Consider the following 20,687-nt stretch of genomic DNA (forward strand, 5'->3'; position numbering starts at 1 on the left):
ATGTTAATATACTTGAAGGAAAAAGACAATGGGTTACTATAAACAACAGATATGTTTCTCCTATTATTAAAACAGAGTCCAGAATGTGATATATTTACACATTTTCATAGAGTTCCAGAAATTTTTGAAAGATGGAATAGCCTGAAAGGCTATTCAGCCTCATTCATCCCTGCCAGGGTGGAGATACTTTCACTGAAATGTTTTCTGACCCTTTTGGGCTAATCATTTTGTACAGCCAATGCTAAGAAATGGAGTTTGCTTTCACCACCGAATCTGCAAATGGAGTGAGGCCTTTTCTTGTCTCTAACATGAAAGATATGAAGACTCCACCAATAGGGGAAGGTTCTAACTACTTTCATCCTCTTGCAAATGAGCAGGAGAGAAGAAAATGTAGCCTCAGTGAAGGAGGGAGACGTCAAGGAGACGGCCTGTTGCCTGTGTGTGCGTGCGAGCTGTGCCTGGTGTTGAATGGCCAGGGCTTGGTTTAATGCTCCACTGTCATTAAAATTCTTAATCATTTTTCAACAAATGGTTTTACATTTTATTTTGCACTGAACCCCTCAAATTATGTAGCTGGTCTTGTGGGGAGACACTGAAAAGAAAGTGTGACCCTTTCAGGGTTTGACCCAGTGTGTGACGGCTAGGATTTAGTGCTGTTTGAAGTCATATTTGACCAGAGCTCTTGACCCAAATGTTACAGACAGAAAAAATAAATTGATTATGCTAAACTGTATGGCAGCCAAAGAACAAATTGAAGTGATAAATACATATTTTGTGAGGGAGCCTTTCAGAACTAATAAAATATTTGATTCATTATCCCTCCTCTGAAACCCTGAGTAACTTACTGAACCTGGAAGAGCAGCCTGGGGGTTATTATGCTCTTTATACAAACCCTCAATTTGCTCATCCGTCAACTTCCCTTATGAAGAGTTGCCATGGTGAAGTCTGTCACTCCTGTCAATCACGTCTACACACCACTCATTTAGGGAGTAAGTAGTTGAAATTCACCATAAAAGGAAATACAAAAGAACAAGCATTTTTGGCAACTTGAATGAATTAGGATGAAAGTGTTCAAAGCATCTCAAGGTCAAAATAATAATTCCACTACTTTTACTCACTAAGAGTATTTTTGGGCACTACATATGCATAGTTTAAAACCTTATAGTTGCCGCTGTGGCAGAGGAAAACTGCAGAACAAGAAAAGTATTTATGGAATTTGATTTTTTAAACTGGAGTTTATAGCATGGAGCAAAGAGAAGATGATGTATTTCCCAGTCAGTTTCTGAAGAGAAGTAAATAAAAGGGAAGAGCTTCCATATTCAACAAAGTTGGAAGACTCTGTGGCAGAAAGAAGTTGGAAGAAACTGAAATGTTTCTTACAGGGAGGTATGAAGAAAGTCAAGAGAATGTCTTGTTATAGTAGTCAAAATAGGAGGACTTCACAGATGGTGAGGTCAGTGGTGAGAAATGCACCACCACCCAAGAACGGGGGGCAGGCCACATATGGAGCTGGTGGCTCATTCTTGCTTCTCTGCTTAATTTCCCTTCTGTCTGAGAGGCAATCTCTCTTAATCAATCAATCCTACTGGGTCTTGATGGCTTTTATGATCAAAGACTTTTAAAAATTAGGCTTTTAGGGAAATGCAAATCAAAACCACAATGACATATCATCTCACACCTGTTAGAATGCCTATCATCAACAAGACAAATAATAACAAGTGTTGGAGAGGCTGTGGAGAAAAAGGAACCCTCATACACTGTTGGTGGGAATATAAATTGGTACAGCCACTATGCAAAACAGTATGGAGGTTCCTAAAAAAATTAAAAATAGAATTACTATAGGACCCAGCAATCCCTCTCCTGGGTATTTACCCCCCAAAAATCTGAAAACATTTATCAGTAAAGATACACAGAGGGTGCCAAAACTTCTGCAATTACAAGAGGTGCTCAAACTGGTTATCGTCAGCATCTAGACACTTCTGATTACGGCAAACTACTGCCAAAGAAATGTTGACCAATGTGTCCACTTGTATACATTTTTCGGCACCCCCGGTATGTATTCTGATGTTGATTGCAGCATTACTTACAGTGGCCAAGGGCCAAGACATGGAAACAACCAAAGTGTCCTTTGATAGATGATTGGATAAAGATATGGTGTATGTACACAATAGAATACTATTCTGCCATAAGAAAAGATGAAATACTACCATTTGCAACAACATGGATGGATCTTGAGATTATTATGCTAAGTGAAGTAACTCAGACAGAAAAAATTGAGAACCATATGACTTTACTTGTATGTGGGATATAAAACTGAAGGCAATAAAGGAACAAGACAAACAAATAAAGAAACAAAAACTCATAGACACAGAAAACAGTTTAGTGGTTACCAGAGGGTGGAGGGAAGGGGGAATGGTAGAAGAGGGTAAAGGGGATCAAATATATGGTGATGGAAGGAGAACTGATTTTGGGTGGTGAACACATAATGCAATATATAGATGATGTATTACAGAATTGTACACTTGAAACCTATGTAGTTTTGTTCACCATTGTCACACCAATAAATTTTAATTAAAAAAAACACGCCCCCCTCAAGAAAAATTAGGCTTTGGGTAGTGAGCACTTGAAGAAATATACAGATTATATAGTATTATAAAATTGTACACTTGAAACATACTTAATGTTATTAACCATTGTTGTCCTAATAAATTTAATTTTAAAAAATTAATGGCTTTTTAATAATTATTAATAGCTACTTTGAAAATTCCTTCAGATCTGTAACTTTGAAGAGAAAATTTCTTAAGGAAGCTTTTAGCTGGAAAAGCCAAGAAATACAATTTTAATTAGTTTCATTATAAGACCCTAGAATTTAAAAAGTTACTAAGCCATCAGTGGATTTTCTTTTTCCTTTTTAGATATTTGATAGCCAAAAACTTATTTTCTATCCACTGTTGTTCATATTTTGCCTCCTAAATATGTCATATATGATTACTTTATCATCAAGTATATTGTTTTCTATTTAATCTAATTTAATTTCCTATTCTTATTCTTAAATATATGTTCCATTTGTAGACATTATTCTTTAAAAACTGTTTTTGGCCATCTCTTCCAGTTGTGGGTCTTCCATTCGGTTAACATGCTGGGTTTCCCGTAAGGCTCTATGACATGAGCCTGCACACCTTTGCTGCTTTTTATATGTTACCCTCTACTCTGTAGCTGATGTTCTGAAGGAATAAGAATAGCCCTTTCTGGTCTGGTTGAGCTGGAAGGTTTTCATGTGTGGCTTGTAGCCATGCCCAAGGGCTATTTTGACTTTGGCTAATGGCCCAAGGTGTATTTTGCTGGTCTCTCTTTGCGTGGGCACCCTCCTCCTATTTAATTACATAGCAGAGAGGAGGCGGGGAGTAGACTGCTCTGGAGCGCAGTACACAGATGCTGAGAGCTAATGAATCATTTCGGCAACACCACCTTTTCTTCTTCACTCAGAATTGGTTTTCAGCATGTGATTCTAAGACAGATTTGATTCCTGCTTTGCTTTTGTCCTATAATAGAACTGCAGATACTTGCTTTTTAAAAATCTTTTCCAGTTGCCTATCTTTTTCACATAATACAATCTAAGAAGTCACAGTTTACTAAAACTACGTAAAATAATTGTGCTCTGAAGAAAAAATTCAATTTCTATTAGAGTATAACCATCAGGCCATCAGATTCTGAGAGTCTCATTTAAACCTCTCAAGGATTTGTGAGTCAGATGTGCTAAGAGATAATTTGACAGAACCGCCATATTTTGGTGTTAATATAGTTATAATTAATATTGAGTTTTCTTATGATTAGTATTTCTGTGGTATCTCTTTTTCTAGCTAGTTGCATATAACCTATCTGAGTCTTTATATTTAAAATGAGTTTCTAGACAGCTTAGAGTTGGTAGCAATCTGAAGTTGTCCGTTTTATTTAATGTAATTTTACATTTTTTATGATTTGATACTACCAACTAAATATTTGTTTTCTATTTGCCCTATCGATTCTTTGTTGCTTTTCCCCCTCTTTTTCTAACTTCTTTTGGATTAATTATCTTCTCTATTGTCTTATTTAGTTACATCTCTTTATATTATGTTTTAGTATGTTTGTGCTTTTCTTTAAATCCTTGAACAAATTTATAATAGCTTTTTTAAAGTTCTTGTTTACTAGTCCAGGATATATTTCTAGTAATTGATTTTTCTGCTGGATATGGATCATATGTCCCTGCTTCTTCAAATAGTTTGTTGGATACTGGATACGGTGAATTATTCCTTTATAGAGTGTTGAGTATTCTATTGTCAGAATCAACTTGGATCAACTTGATCTTTTTGAGGCTTATATCATAGGATATTGGGGTAGTTATCCTGGAGAAGATTAGAAATGTGAGAATGTGATGTTTTTAACCTTATAGAGAGATAAAGGATAAGTATTTAACAACTAATTATAATCCACCTAAAATGTGCTATTTCCATATGTTGTCAGGATTGTTAATCTCTAAAAATATCTGAGGATGCTAGAATCAACATTTAAAATGGATGAAACGCAATTGAACTAATAATCAAATAAAAGTACAGTTAGCTATAGAGAATATTCTGTACTGAACTTTTTTCAATATCCTGAATTTAATCAGATAAAATTCTCATTGAGTATCATTCTATTAAAACCTTTGGAATGGAAGAGTTCTCTTTCAATTTGAATTTTGTATATCACTTTAATGATGGAACACAATGTCCTTTGTCCTTAGCTTAGTTATTTTTCCGAGGCCTTTTAGGTACAACATTTTAAGTACAAATAAAAATAAATAATCATAAGAAATTCATTTCGAAAGGAAAGACTGCAAGTGAAAACTACTCTAGTTCAGATTAATGGGAGTTAGTCGAATGAATTAGTGAAAATAGAAATAATTAGTTCATTTTAATTTTACCACTTTCAATTACAGAAACTAATTAGGAAGTGTTATCCACCTTTATATTATTTCTCCATGTGACAATTTGGTCACATTTTAAACTTTGTAGAATTTTTCTGTACCATTGGCATCATCAGGGGCCCCATGAATAGAACATAGCACTTTTCCAAGATCTTAAACCAGACTCTTGACCATGATTTGTGAACCTCTGCAATCTGTGCCCTAGACTTCCAGGAACACTCGACTATGAAGCTCATGAGATCAAGAAAGGGGCTTGGGCTCGAGGTAGAGAACTGAGACACTGGAGGTAAATGAAGCTAAAAGAGTGGGTGAAATTTTCCGGGGAGAAGTTAAAATAAATAAAAAAATAAAAAAGAGGCAGGAAACCTTGGATGTAAGCCTAGAAAGTATCAGAGTTTAAGGTGACAAGAGAATAATAGGATTCCACAAAGGAGATTAAGGAGAAAGAGTCCGAAAGGCAGGAAAAAGTGGGGATCCCAGAAATCAAGGTAAGGAGAAATTTAAAAAAAAATTAAAACAAATTTATATATCTGCTGAGATAGTGGTCATGGCACTTCTGGACAAATACATTGTGAAGAGAGGGTGATTTTTAAAGTTTTTACTTAGGGTAGTAATTGGGATCCAGGCATATTGATTGATGTTTGCAAAATGTCTAAAACTTGTTTACTTTTGGATATATATATGCTATAAATAGTAAAAAAGCAATGAAAGTTCTCATATTTCTTCCAGGTAATTTACTGGAAAATATGTGAAGGTTTTCTCAAAAGGTCAGCAGCTTATTAGCCTCATAATAAAAAAAACCAGACTGCATTTATTAATATATTGTTTCCTTCAAGCATGTTGACAAAGTCTCAGAAATAATATATTCCTCCACAAAATGCATATCTACCGCTTCTTACTCTGCCTATTAAAAACCGCAGTCGTACATGTCAAGAAAGTTCTGCTTTCCATCAGTAGAAGACAGCATTTGCTAGAGTTCAAATAAATGAAAAGTCAGTTCCTGGTGGTATGAGAAGGAAAACAGAGTCAGTTCTCCTTTCTTCCTGCTCTGATTTCCATCAGTCATTCAACAAATGTTTAAGAATGTCCCTTGGTGACAGTCACTGAGCTAGAGTTTGGGACATACAAATGGATAGTGAGATATGACTTTCAAGAAGAAGAGACAGATGAAGAGGGAGCACCTGTATTTACGGAAGACCCGGGGTGCGCCAAGCACTCTGCCTGGTCCTTACCACACCATATCACCAGGGCAGATCCAGGATTGTGCAGGTCTAAAACATACCATTCGGGGTCTTCTTTAACAAAAAGAGTACAAATTACAAAAACAAAATTAGATACAGGACCTTGGAAGAGGCCTGTACAGATCACATTCCTTTTTTACCTTATAGACCTATTCAAAAACATCTCTTTCACACTTGAGTAAAAGCCAAACTTTTTACCATGGCTTTGAAGGTTCTAAATCATTTGTCCCCTTGGAGAAGTCACTTTTGAAGCCCCATATTAAACAAAAGAGTATATGCTTCCCTATTTGAAGTGTCAACCAAATTGATGTTCGAATGACAGAGACGGGGAAGAAATTACTAGATAAATAGTTCCCAAAATTCGGTTTTTAAAAGATGATTGGGAGTACACTTTTACCGAAGGAAAGCCCTGGCCCAACACCAGTCACAATGAATCAGTCTTTGTGGATGTGGCCCATGGATATGCATTTTAGCAAAGGGCACCCTCAGAAAGTCTGATAAAGTTTAAGACCACTGTTCTAAATCTAGACACAGGATTCAAATTTGAAAACCATTAACAGAAGAACTTTGGTTTATATTAATTATAAATCAAAAGATGAAATAGTAGACAGTTCTCAACCCTGGGCTGCTCATAGAAATGACTGGGCTCCAAACGCCTTCCTACTTCACTCCCAGATTCAGATGTAATTAATCTGAGTGACCTCTGGATGTTATGTGCCCCAGATAATGTACAGCATATTTCAAAGACCTACTATAGATATTGCCTAACATAAGACCAGGATCCTCAGTAATACCTTGCGTATTCTACTGCAACATCCCACTTTCTCTCAAACAGAAATTTGAACCAGCAATGGCATTTGTTTTACAACTATTATTCTAGGATCTCTCAATAACAAAGCTTATACACTTTTTGAGAGACACATAGTGGCCACTGGAAAAGGGGTAGGTAGGGAAACACCCTGCCAGAAACAGGTGGTGAAAAAGACTTAAGACAGTACCGTCAGCCTTCCATAACCACGGGTTTGCTATCAACCAACCATGGATCAAAAACACTAAAAAAAAAACACACAAAAAAAATCCAGAAAGTTCATCCCTAAACAATATGGTGTAACAACTCTTTACATAGCATTTCCATTGTATTAGGTATTATAAGTAATCTAGAGATTGTTTAAAGTATATAGGAGGGTGTGTACAAGTTATATGCAAATATTACATCATTTTATATAAGGGAGTTGAACATCCTTGAATGTTGATATCTGCAGGGATCCTAGAACCAATCCCCTGCAGACACTGAGGAATGACTGTATTTCAATTAAGGAGGACGAGCCCTGCTTTGTGCCAGCAATTAGACTTCATTCATTTATTCTTACCGTCTTTGTCACATTCACTCAAGCTCATTTCATCACTAAAGCCAGCCTCATGTGCAAGTGGAATATTTTCTTTTATTGACAATGTCAAGTTCCACCTACCCCAAGACAGATGGCAAGCTGGTTGTAAAGAACAGTGAAAATATTAGAACAAATATTATGAAAATTTAACATTTGAGAGTTTGATGAATCCCACATAGACCTCAGCACCAACAACCATCCATTCAAAGACAAGTCTTTTTTCTATTCACATAGCCGCACCCCCTTCACCTTAAAGCAGATATAAACATAGAAAAACAACTAAAAATCACCTGATATTTCAGAAAAATCAGTATCATGAAAGAACAGCACTAAACTTAGAAGAGTTGACAAGCATGGAATCAAAGCGAGTAAAGGAAATAGAACAATGAACAAATTCAGAGGCTTTCAAGAAAATGTTAACCACAAGGCAAGAGCATTGCTTTGGCAAAGAAAAAGTTCAAAATAATGCAAAAGATTTTTTAAAACAGAGAACGCTTTGAAGTTTTAATTGAATAGATGACTTTTAACTTAACCTACAAACAGGTAAAGATGCCTTTCCTCATATCTCCTATAATATCCTTAGAGATCTCGTGAATCCAAACTGTCAGGAGTTGCACATCAAAACAAGAATAAGCCTAGATTAAAGAAGAACCTAACCGTTTCTACTCACGCTGAGTATCTGAATCTTGACTGTAATTATCTGTTGAAACATCAAAGGTATTTGCTGGTAACAATGTCAACAGCATTGGGATTTTAATTTGAGACTCTTAGGAAACAACACCAGAAGCTGGGGAGATAGAAAATACAGTTAGTAAAGATACATTTTGGACAAAGTCATTATAACAAGACTGAAGTTTCCACGTTAGCCTACAGGCCTTCACACAGGGAAGTGATCAGAGACCTTAGGTACCATTGTTTCTAACAGCTTAGATCTAGGCACTACCAGACCATAAAATCTGTGCTTTTCCAATACCCAGTGAAGAAAGGCCTATCACAACTGTAATTTCTTTGAAAACGTCTTTTTTCTTTGACTGGATCCCTATGTGTTTTAAGATAATACGCATACATTGTCTCCCTCTTCCATTCTTTTCCTCTCTCCTTCCACTGATGGAGAGACTCAAACTTTTAAAAATCCTAAATTCTTTCCTACTTAATAAAAATGTCTTCCAAATTTAAACTTACTGAGAAATAATCTTCAAGTAGGAAATGTGTCTGGGACAATGTGAAAAAGAAATAAGCATAACCCTTCGTGGAAGGAAGAATTCAAAAGAAAAATATCTTGGCAGGCTTGATGAGTCTAACGCATTATGGTAGCAGAAATGAAGAGGTTTTTTTTGTTGGATGAATAACACATAATTTCTTCAGCTCAGATTGTTCTGTCTGTATTTCTTCATTTTTCTTTTGTAAATAGTCATAACTCGGTTGTCAGAATTGCTCTGCTGAGGATGTTGTTCAACAATCGGTTGTAAACTTTCTGGAAAAAAGTCAAGCAGGAAAATACATAGTGGAGATCTGGTCCTGAGTAAGAGCCACTTACCTAGAGTTCATTTCCCCTCCATCCTAATAATTGAACTAACAGCCCTAGGGGTATCTAATTGTTTGAAATATGGCATTAGTAGGCTCCTTGCTATTTGCTCTTCAGTCTTGCTCCAAGTAGAACTGAATGAGATGTGCTTAAGAACAGGAAGGAACCATCAAAACAGAATGGATAACTCAAAACCCAATCTTTATTAAGATTTTAAAGCTAAACCAAAGATGACAGAATTCTCTGTACTTTTGCCACAAACTCAGGCTTCTGGAGCTTTCCTATGAATTCAAAATATTTCTCTGATCTGAGATCTTGCAAGTGTCTACCCTAAGCGGTCTCTTCTGTACTTTGTTATTGGTGAGTAATCTATTGAGAGTGAGCCCCAGGGCAGACATGGATTCTGCAGGACTGAGACCAAAGGCGTTGGCCAGATTACTGTCTTCTACCTTCACCAGTGGCACCAATAATAAGACATCTACAAACCATTTTTGGAAAACAGAACAGTAAACAAGGAAGAACAGACATGGAGAAGCGAAGAAACTACTAATCTTTCAAGAGCTGTTTTATGGCTCTATAAAGCCTTTCTAAAGCCCTCCCCACCCCCAGTGGAACTGACCTTTTTTATTCGAGGCCCAATGGTCCCCAAACCCTCAGATATCAAGGCATATGTAACCCTTTGTTGTATTTATTATTCATGCATGAATAAAAATTTCATAAATTAAAGCATTAAAAATGAACAAACACACAAAGAAAAATAAAGACACTTAGTATTCTTGCACTAAGGTTTTTTTCCAAAAGAATCATAGAAAATTGGAAAAGGACCACCCTCAAAAAGCACAGGGTTGTAGCATTATGAATTATCTTAGTTTCAACATTGAGGGAAGAGTTCTCTGTGAAGTTCTTAAATAGTTTCAACTATTTCAGTGCTTTGCTCTGACTTGTTTGGCCCATAAACCCTTAGTGTGTCTCCTTCTTTATCTCTAGTTGGAACTTTGCCGAAGAGACAAATGTTTTACATATAATTAGAATAAACTCCTATTTATACAGAGAATCCATATAGAAAAATTACTCTGAATTTTGGGATAGCATGAATAAAGGCATGTTATTACCCAAGACCTTGGTGTTTATCACCTTTTCAGAGACTTGAAAATTAGAAAAGTTATATTCAACGTAGTAAATGTTAATTGTGTCTTAATATGCCTAATTACTTGAAATCTGTTATCTATCTATAAAATTGCACGCTAATATGATTAATTAGAACATGAAAATATGAGTATATTTCTTTCTTGGGAATAATGACTCTTCATGAATTTTCGATTTTAAGAAATAGGTGTATAATTAACCATTAAAGACAAATTCAACAATAGGTCAGTCATTATAGACCATCTGTTATGTTGTGAACTATTGAATTAGAGCAAGTTTCAGAAGTCATAAATATCTCAGTTGTGTTCTTCTCTTAGGACTAGTTTTGTGTGTGTGTATGTGTGTGTGTCAAGTAGGTCAAGGGGAGAGATGAGTGTTCCTAACTGTGCACAGAAGGGGAGGGGGGGCCGAGTTTTGGTCCAATGCTTTCAAGTGAATAGTTTTTCTCATCTCATACTCTTTTCAGAACATTTTTCTTATTGTTGAATCCTTGAAACACAGTGAAGCATACTAGTTAATATTTATTTACTTAATATATACTTATGAGTATATACTGATGGTCCCTGATTTATGATGGTTCGACTTACAATTTTTTGACTTTATAGTGCAAAGCAATATGCTGTATTCAGTAGAAATCTTATTTCACATTTTGAATATTGCTCTTTTCTTGGGCTGGTCATATGTAATAGGATAGTCTTTCATGATGCTAGGCAGTGGCAGCAAGCCGTAGCTCCCGGTCAACCATGCGATCATGCAGGTAAACAAGTGATACTCTACAGTGTATTCATTGTGTTAGACGATTTTGCCCAACTGTAGGCTAATGTAAGTGTTCTGAGCGCCCTTAAGGTAAACTAGGTTAAGCTATGATGTTTGGTAGGTTAGGTGTATTAAATGCATTTGTGTATTAAATGCATTTTTTACTTATGATAATTTCACCTTAGGGTGGGTTTATTGGGCCATAATCCCATTGTAAATTGAGGAGCCTCTGTATATTTATTTCCTATATAATATTTGTGAGTAACTGCTCCTATAAAGTTAAAACTCTTTGCCTATTTGGTTTAAAATGGAATCTTCCCATGATGGTATTTTGGTGTTGTTTGGGGGGAATATATCTATTCATCTATAGGATGTTCTATAACAACATACTATTGCATGGCTCTCAAAGGGGGACTCTAAATGTGTATTTAGATTTGAGGGTTCTATGGGAAATGTTAACATTTTTATTTTTATTTTATTACAGTTTTTCTCTTGAGGAGGCAAATATTTCTCTCAAAGGACACAGAATGCACTAACCACAAGAGAAAAGATTTATCAATCTGAATTTCATTAAAGTCAAATACTTTTTTTTAACAAAAAAAGACACCATTAAAAGAGTAAAAAAGTATGCAAAAGAGTAGGAGAAGATAGTTGCAATACATATATCTGTCAAAGGACTTACGTTTAGAATAGAAACCCTATAGTTCAATAAGGGCAACCTAACTTATAAAAAATGGGCCAAATATTTAAATATGCATTTCACAAGAGAATATCCAAATGGTCAATAAGCATATGTAAAGGTTCTCAGCATGGTCATCAGTGAAATAAAAATTAAAACCACAATGAGATATAATGCACTCTTCAGAATGGCTAAAATCTAAAACGCTGAGAATACCCAGTCTCTCACACCCTGCTGGTATGAGTTTAAATTTTTGCACCATGAAAACTTACTTAGCAGTATCCACTGAAGTTCCACATATGCCTACCTATGACCCAGCGATTCCACTTCTATATACCCTATAGAAATGAGTGTATATGTAAAGACATCTATAAGACTTATCCATAACAGCTTCAAACTGGAAGTATGTCACCCACAGAAACAGATAAATAAGTTTGGGTAAATTTATAAATAGAATATAACAGCATATCAGTGAAAAAGAACAAACTACATCTGACATGGTTCAGTCTTATAGACATAATGTTGAGCAAAAGCAGCCAGACCCAAAAGAGTATGTCCTGTATGATTTCATTTACACAATGTTCAAGAACAGGCAAAACGAATCGACAGTGATAGAATCAGAACAGTTGTCACCTTTGCTGGATTGGGTATTAATTGAGAGAGGGTATAAGGGAAACTTCGAAGGTTCTGGAAATATTTTATATCTTAATCTGAACGGTAGTTACATGAATACATATATATATATGTGTGTGTGTGTGTGTATATATATATATATATGTAATTGAATGATAGATACACTTTAGATTTGTGCAGAAATATTTGTTATAACTCAATAAAATATTTTTTTAAGTAAGGATAGAAAATAAAAGCAGAGTAGGGTCTGTCAAGTTTGAGAAACTATGCTATAACAAATATACTATATTTATGCATAAGAGAAGAAAAACAATAATTGAAGAGAAAATTATCTTTAAAAAACTATAAGTGCATACTCTTAAATAATAAATTAAAACAGAAAAGCAACTGGCATTATAAATATTCACTGTTAAACTATACTTGTATTAACATATTAAAATAACATTTAGAATTCTCTTACAATAATAAATGCAGTTAGTTTTATTTGCATAACTTCACTTTAGTAAGGAGCTCACTTCTACCATGCCATTCTAAAATAAATCTGGCTTTCTTCTCTGCATCATTTTCACTTCATTAATTAACATCTAATTTAGAAGCACCTCAACAGTTGAAGTATTTTTGCAAATACTAAGTAAGGACATATTTAAACATCTTGGCAATACAAATGGTCCTTTCCCGTTTGATTTAATTTCAACATCTCTTCCCCTGTGAAGCCTTTCTGACCTGCTTAATCATAGTCATCACACCATTCTTCATGTTCCTGTAACATTTTGTTCTAACCTCTATCATAATAACACCTGTCTCTTTATAAATAATATTTGCTAAACTGTGAGTTCTTTGAGGACAAAGAATAAGCCTTATGAATCTCTTAATGCAGTTTGCCTTGTGCACTGTGGGCATTCAATAAATATCCATTGAGTGACTGAATGCATGAATAGACAATTCTTTCTAGAAACTCTGTCTGAGAGATTTGGGATGCATTTAACAAGTTGGAAAATAAAGAACGCACAACTCAGCCACTGGTTTCCTGAATTCCCCAAATTTGATCACACTGTCCCTTCTGCCTGGAATGCCTTTATCCTACACATCAGTCCCCAGAGACCTTCTCTTGAATAACTTCTCTTCATTCTTCATGATCCAGCTCAGGAGGTGAGAGCCTCCAATCACCCACCACAGACAGGATTAGGTGTCACTGGTGCGTGCTTCCAGGAAGGCACAAGTGGCTCTCCAACCCAGCTCTTAACACACTGAATAGCTTTCTGCTTTATACATATATTAGTTCCCTCTTTGCGCTCAGCCGGACCTCAAAACTCCAGGCCAGGTTTGAGGTCCAGCAAAAGTGTAAAAGATATTCAGAATAAAGGTACAATTGAGTAATCATTATCAGCGGGATGCATCTGAAGTGACAATCCCCCCACTGCGGGTAACAAGTCCTGCAGACTGGAGAACTCAGAGCCACAGGCTCAGACTCTCCTCTTTCCATGGGAAGGGCCATGCCCGCACTCAATGGGCTACCTTGTACCAGACAAGGCACTTTACTGCCACTGCCTCCTCAGTCCTCCTCAGGCTTTTGTGGGACCTGAAGGTGAGGCATTGAGCTCACTCTATCACTGGCCACTACAGGGGCAGCGCTCCTTAGTTCAGACTCATTTTACATAGGATCTTCCCATCCATGCCCCCAGGGAGGAGGAGCACATTCTCTTTACCTTCGGACCTTACATGACATTGCTGTGGCTGCCCTTTGTTCCTGTTGCACCAGTAAAGGACTCGGGCCTCTTTCCAAAGCCATGTTCATGACTGACCAGCTCCACTATCTGATCATGGCAGCACTTCGGCTGTAATGAAAGCTTCCCGCTAGCCTATTAGTATGTCCTACATTACAGTGCAGTGAACAACGTCCACCTATTCTGCATTAGCTGCCTGCAACATGCCCAGGTTGGTGCTGGTCCTTGAAGACGGAGGCCACCACTGCTGGGATTCTGCTTCCTACAAATCTTTCAAGGAATGAATGGGGGGAGACTTCTGGGATTTCAGAGAATGGCTGTGACAGCATGGCAGCTGGGACAATGCTCACGAAGGGGTCAGGGTCACTGCCAGCACCAGCCCTTAAGCTTAGGCCACTGTTCCCAACTATTGAACCATGTTCTCCTTTATCCAAACCTTCTCCAAATCCACCTGTGTTTTGGTTCTATTTGGTAAGGCCAAGAGAGGTGCTTGGTTGTGGCAATAGGTCTTCTACCTCAATCCCCTCCCAAAGTGCCACGGGCACTCGGGGCACAGAGTCTAGCTGCTCTGGGCTGGTGTGCTATGGGCTAGAAGCAGGCTGTCATGGTGGCCAGCAGAGCTGACCTTTATCTCATTCTCCTCACTCCCTGCTAAAGCACAAGTTACTCCTGCCAACTTTATTGACTCGAAATGAAACTAGGCAATAAATGGCTGGCATGAGATCAAAGATGGGAAAGAATGACAATTACAATTTAAGTTGTTTTCACTTTTGTTTTCCTCCAAGCCAGTAACGGGCCTGTGTAACAGATGTAGATATAAGCAATCAGGTAAGTGGCCTCACTTCCCTCTGCCTCAGCCAGTCCTCACAGAGGTGCCCCAGTAGGAGTCTTGGGTGGGAAAAGGAAATGATAATCAGTCATGAGCTTGGTAGGAAATTCATGAATTTGCCTTTTGAATATTAGCCTGGCACTCCAGACTCTACCTTCTAGCACATAATTCTGTGTTCTGCTTGGCCCTAGCCAGCCACATCCCTCCATTCTTTGAGCTCCTTGAAGGAGCGAGAGCCATGTCTCGTATCTCCATATTCCCAGTGCTTACCACTGTACCAGGCCGAGAGGAGGCACCAGGAAATGTTTCTTGATCAAATGAGTTGACCGATTGCTCTCAGTTCCTCACCCTAGGGTGGATGAGTATCTCCGGAGAAGGTGATAAAAAAACCAAAACGCTTCATCAGAGGGTCATTGGGGATGGGGCAGAGGGGGCCGGGTTTCTCCTTTGCTCCAACATCCTGAGGTCTCAATTATGTAGCGATGGAAGCCTGAGCTTTCCCACTTGCTCTTGTGTCTGAAGTGATCATGATGGAGACCCTGCCTGTGCCCAGGAGCTCAGAGAAGCCACTCCTATCTACAGGAGGGGAGGAAGCAAGGCCTTGCCGGGTGGCTGTTCCAGGGCTCTGGCTCCTTCGATCTTGTAGGCTTTTATGCTGCATCACAAAAGCTTCTCTGAACAGTGGTTAGGCTGGCAAGTGGGGCACAGGGCCTTGGGGGGTAGCTCAGTTCTTAGGTATGAAGTAGGTTCTGGCGATAGAAGTAACAGGAGGCTACCTGCCCCCAACTAGTAGGCAAGAGAAAGCTATTTTCTATCTTTTTTCCTCTCTAGCTAACCTGACAGTGGGATCCATCTGTGACCTGTGAGTCAGAGAATCGGGCTCATTATTTCTGCTCTATAAAAACTCCTTTTGAATCCTGGTTATTTTAGTCATGCTTTTGTACAGTGGAACATAAAATGTCTAAAGGGAACTAAACCCACGCTAATTTTAAATGCTAAGTGGACGCACTTGATGTACAAAAAGGAGCATATCTCTGGGCTCCAAGGTACAATGAGCAGTTCAACATCGAGGTAGAGGATCAGTAATAATAATAATAACTAATGTGTCAATTTAATTAGCATAATTAGCAAACTCACCATCTCCTAGGCAGCACTCATATTAGACCACAAACAAGAATAAATAAATCGCAACCTAACATCCAACCAACCAAAAAAAAAAAAAAAAAGAAACGATCAAAACATAAGTTTAACAGATCTTTTAGAGCTAATGTACCGTAGCTCAATAACATAGTTACAAAATGAAGCTATTTGAAAAATGAGATCTCTGCCTATAAAAACATAATTCTAATATTATGGTCAACGTTGTAATGGTTGCAAATGCAACTAATCTTAGGGAAAGTAAAGACAGAGTTATCAAATGCAAGTCAACATACTTTCCTTATTCTCCTTAAAATTACTATCTGCAGTCTCTTAGTGCTATGAATGCTGAATTTTTGCTCTGGTTGATGATGTCCTAGGCAGGCCTTACTCAGAGTACCTGACGCATAGATCTGATCACGTACAGTTCATTTACTCATTCCTTCCTCTCTCAGGAGGGCCCAGTGCACATGAGGCACTTGTGGACCAGTGTCTGGATTCTGCAGCTCGCTCTTCCACTGATCGTGACTCAGACTAGTTATATCACCTTTCTGAGCACAAATTCCTTCATTTGTAAAGCTACCAATTACCTGTAAAATTACAGAATGATATTAGAGCATTCTGTAAGTTTTACACTCTAGAATTACATCATTCCATTTTAAACAGAGGTAATACCATTTTTTTTTATAATAAGTTAGACACTAGAAAGACTCCATTTACTCTCTCTTGACACATGACAACTAACCAGATAGAGTTAGTTGTGTACTTGAGACTCTAATACCAACACTCAGTGACAAAAATTATTTTAAAGTAGAGAAACACTACTCAATTATCTACAAAAAGTGATAATGATAATCCTGTCTAAAGCATGTGGCACTTTTCATTAACATTAAAAAATATAATATGGCCGCTATGTAAGAAAAACCTATACTACCCCTCCTCTCTGTGTGTTTCCTTTACTCTCACACTATTACCACACTCACAACACCTCTGACACCAGATATATGGGAGTTTTTTCCCCTCAACAAGCAATTCTGTGCAACACCAGCTGATTGTCCTACAATTTAACTCAAACTTGACGCTATCGTCCGATCACACAGGTGAAGAGCTCAGTCCTGCAAGACTGTCCCCTCCTCTCACTTTGGACACTGATACCAAGTCCAGGTTGTCGCCTGTGCTTCAGACCAATCAGCTACAAATCTGAGATTCCCATGACCTTCTCCTTAGGTTCGACTAGTTTGCTAGAGGAGCTTGCAGAACTCAGGAAAACAGTTTACTTACTGTTTACCAGTTTATTGTAAAAGGATATGATAAAGGATACAGAGGGACATTCAGATGAAAGAGTTGCATAGGAAAGGTATGTGGGAAGGAGGTGTGGAGCTTCCATGCCCTCTCCAGGCACCACTCTCCCAGCACCTCCACGCGATCTCCAACCTGGAAGCTCCCAAACCCCATACTGCTGGGATTTTTACAGAGGCTTCATCACGTAGGGCATGATTAATCACTAACTCTATTCTAGTCCCTCTCCCCTCTGCAGAGGGTGGGTGTGGGGCTGAAAGTTCCAAGCTTCTAATCATGGCTTGGTCTTTCAGGAGACCTGTTTCCATCTAGGAGCCCACCAACAGTCGCCTCATTAGAACAAAAGATACTGCTCTCACCCGGGAAATTCCAAGGGACTTAAGAGCTCTGCAACAGGAACAGGGAGTCAAAGGTCTAGAACAAAAGATGCTCCTAGTGTTATCAACCCTTTGGAAATTATAAGAGTTTTAGGAGCTCTGTGCCAGCAACTGGGATATATATTGATATCTATATATCTACATATATGTATGTGTATATATATGTGTATATATATAATTATTATCTCACAGTAGCATTATAGAAGTATCAGCAAATCTCTAACAAAGTAATAATAACCCAGGTGATAGCTGTCAACTCATTTTAAATTAATTTTTCATGACCCCTACATTAATGACTAATTTTACTGCTTATGATATGCACAGTATTCTGTTCATTATAAAGTAATAAATATATCAAGTTGATTTATGAGATTATAAAAATAAATTGATTTCTGTGAGCTGGTTACTTATTGATGAATATCAGGTTCATCAATAAGCACGGGCTTGAGAAATCACTTCTGACATTATGAAAGCAATTCTCACTTTACCTTAATCTTCTTTAAGGTAATGATAAATATTACTTTAATAAATAATATATGGAATCACTTCTTGGCCTTTTGGCTAAGATCAAGTATAAATAATATATTGAAATCATATTTTGCCTTGCAGTGGCTAACCTCCTTTTCAGAGAAATTTAGCAAAGGTATGACAACACTCCATCTAGGAATAACCCCTGGGGAAATCTCCCCATTAGAGTTTCCTGTTCCTTCCAGGAATGACAGGCATTTCAGCAAGTCAGATGTCATGTCACCCTCCAGACAGAAATCTCAACTTGTTTTAAAACAAAAGGGCGCCTTATGGCTTCATGACTTCATGATCCACTTAATGCTCCCACTCACGGAACAGCCAATTCTAAATGACTCCCGCAGGGGCTGGTATCTCCCTCCTCCTTTAAAGCACCACGTAGGGGGTTGATCCATCCAGAGAACAGATTCAGAGTTAAGAATATAAGCGTGGGCACAGAGGCAAGCAAAAGTACAAACAGCAACACTTGTAGAGGGGTCTAGTCAGTGCGCAAGAGCAGGGGTGAAGGCAGTAGCGATGCACCAGCGACAGACCTGGGTCACGAGACCGTTGGTGGGAGGAGCCAGCGGTCAGGGCGGTTCTAGTCCGTTCTGCCTTGTGGCACCGCCCCTACTACACAGCTGTGCCCCAGCCAATGCCCAGGCCTGGAATCGGGTGCAGCCTCAGGTACGCGCACCATCTCCTGCCGCTTCCTGACCACGGACGCCCCCAAAGTGAGCGAGCTTCGGGGCCTCGGTGAAAATGTGTAAGCAGGAGCCAAGTGTTCTGCCTTCAAGGAACTGCTCTTCCTGAGGGAGTGGGTGGAGAGCATGGCGGGAGGGGGTATAAAATACCACCTGCTACTCAAAAAACAAAATCAGAAGAAAGTATCAGTGAAGTAAAAACAGTAAGAAGGCGGGGGAAAACCAAGGAACCATCAAGACCATAAAGACCAAGGAACCATCAAGTGAGAGGAAAGTGATCTAGAAATTGACGGTGAAGATGTGATTGAACCACCCAGGCACTGATGCCCCTCAAGAAATGGGAAATGAAAATGTAGAGGTAACTGAGGAGATGATGGATCAGGCAAATGATAAAAAAGTGGCTGCCATTGATCCCTAAATGATGGTGACCTACAGAGAGCCATTGCCTTGTTCACAGATGCCATCCAGCTGAATCCTCGCTGGCCATTGTGTCTGCCAAGAGAGCCAGCGAATTACAGAAGCCAAATGCTGCCATCAGAGCCTGTGACAGAGCTACTGAAATAAATCCTGATCAGCTCAGCCCTGCATGTGGTGAGGAAACGTACATAAACTTCTGGGCGGTTGGGGAAAAGCAGCCCATGATCTTGCCCTTGCATGTAAATTGCATTATGCTGAAGATGCTAATGCAGTGCTGAAAGAAGTTCAACCAAAGGCCCAGAAAATTGCAGAATATCGGAGAATGTATGAGTGGAAATATGAAGAGTAAGAGATTAAAGAAAGAATGGAAAGGGTCAGGAAGGCTGTGGAAGAACATGAGAGCTCCCAGAGGGAGGAAGAACCAGACAATCAGAAGCTCAGTATGGATGGCTCTTTTCCAGGTGGTTTTCCTGGGGGCATGCCTGGAATGGGAGGGGGCAGGCCTGGAATGGCAGGAATGCCTGGGCTCAATGAACTACTTAGTGATCCAGAGGTTCTTGCAGCTATTCAGGATCCAGAAGTCATGGTGGCCTTCCAGGATGTGGCCCAGAATCCAGCAAATACTACGAGTATGTCAAGATACCAGAACAACCCAAAGGTTATGAATCTCATCAGTAAATTGTCAGCCAATTTTGGAGGCCAAGCATAATGTCTTTCTGACAAATAAAGCCCTTGCTGAAGGGAAAGCAACTTACATCACCCAATGGATGTCATAGTAATATAAACCAGTGTACCTCTGACCTTCTCATGCGGAAAGTGGGGGTGCTTTGAAGAGAATCCTTTCCCATCTGCCACACACGCAACTGTACCATTTTACAGTTGTTTGCCATTGGGGTATTTGTTTTCCTACTTGGAACTACAAACTTAAAACATGTTTAAATCTTAAAAAAATATTTAAAAACAAAAGGGTGTGCTAAACCTTAAAAACAAAACAAAACTCAAGAGGGAAGTATCTGAGGTTTATGCATATTGGACATATAATCTATACTTCCTTATTTTCACATACATAAATAACTTCTGTTGCAAGATACAAAAGGGTATCATAGATTCCATTCTGTGACTGTGACTTGTAACTCTTCTTTTCAGTAATCACAGCCTTCCAATTATTTGCCTAAGAGCAAAGGACAAAGAGATAATTTATACCACCCATGTTTTAATAAATGATAAGAAAAAAATATTTATATGATGCTTATTTTCTACCAGATACCTCCTAATTCCTTGCTAATTAGACTCTTGCTATCTAAATATTTGTTATAATACCATGCAAAAAGGCCAACCAAATCAAAACAGAAATCCACTAAAGTGGATTCAGGTATTCATGCA

At 38.3% G+C, this 20,687-nt stretch overlaps 1 pseudogene; it reads left to right on the forward strand.

Annotated features, from left to right (window-relative positions):
* The first annotated feature begins 18,720 nt into the window (after window positions 1-18,720).
* LOC109457538 (hsc70-interacting protein) lies at window positions 18,721-20,013 on the forward strand (annotated as a pseudogene).
* The last annotated feature ends 674 nt before the right edge of the window (window positions 20,014-20,687 follow it).

The sequence above is a fragment of the Rhinolophus sinicus genome, linkage group LG04, assembly GCF_036562045.2.
Source record: "Rhinolophus sinicus isolate RSC01 linkage group LG04, ASM3656204v1, whole genome shotgun sequence".
In the NCBI taxonomy this organism is placed as follows: Eukaryota; Metazoa; Chordata; class Mammalia; order Chiroptera; family Rhinolophidae; genus Rhinolophus; species Rhinolophus sinicus.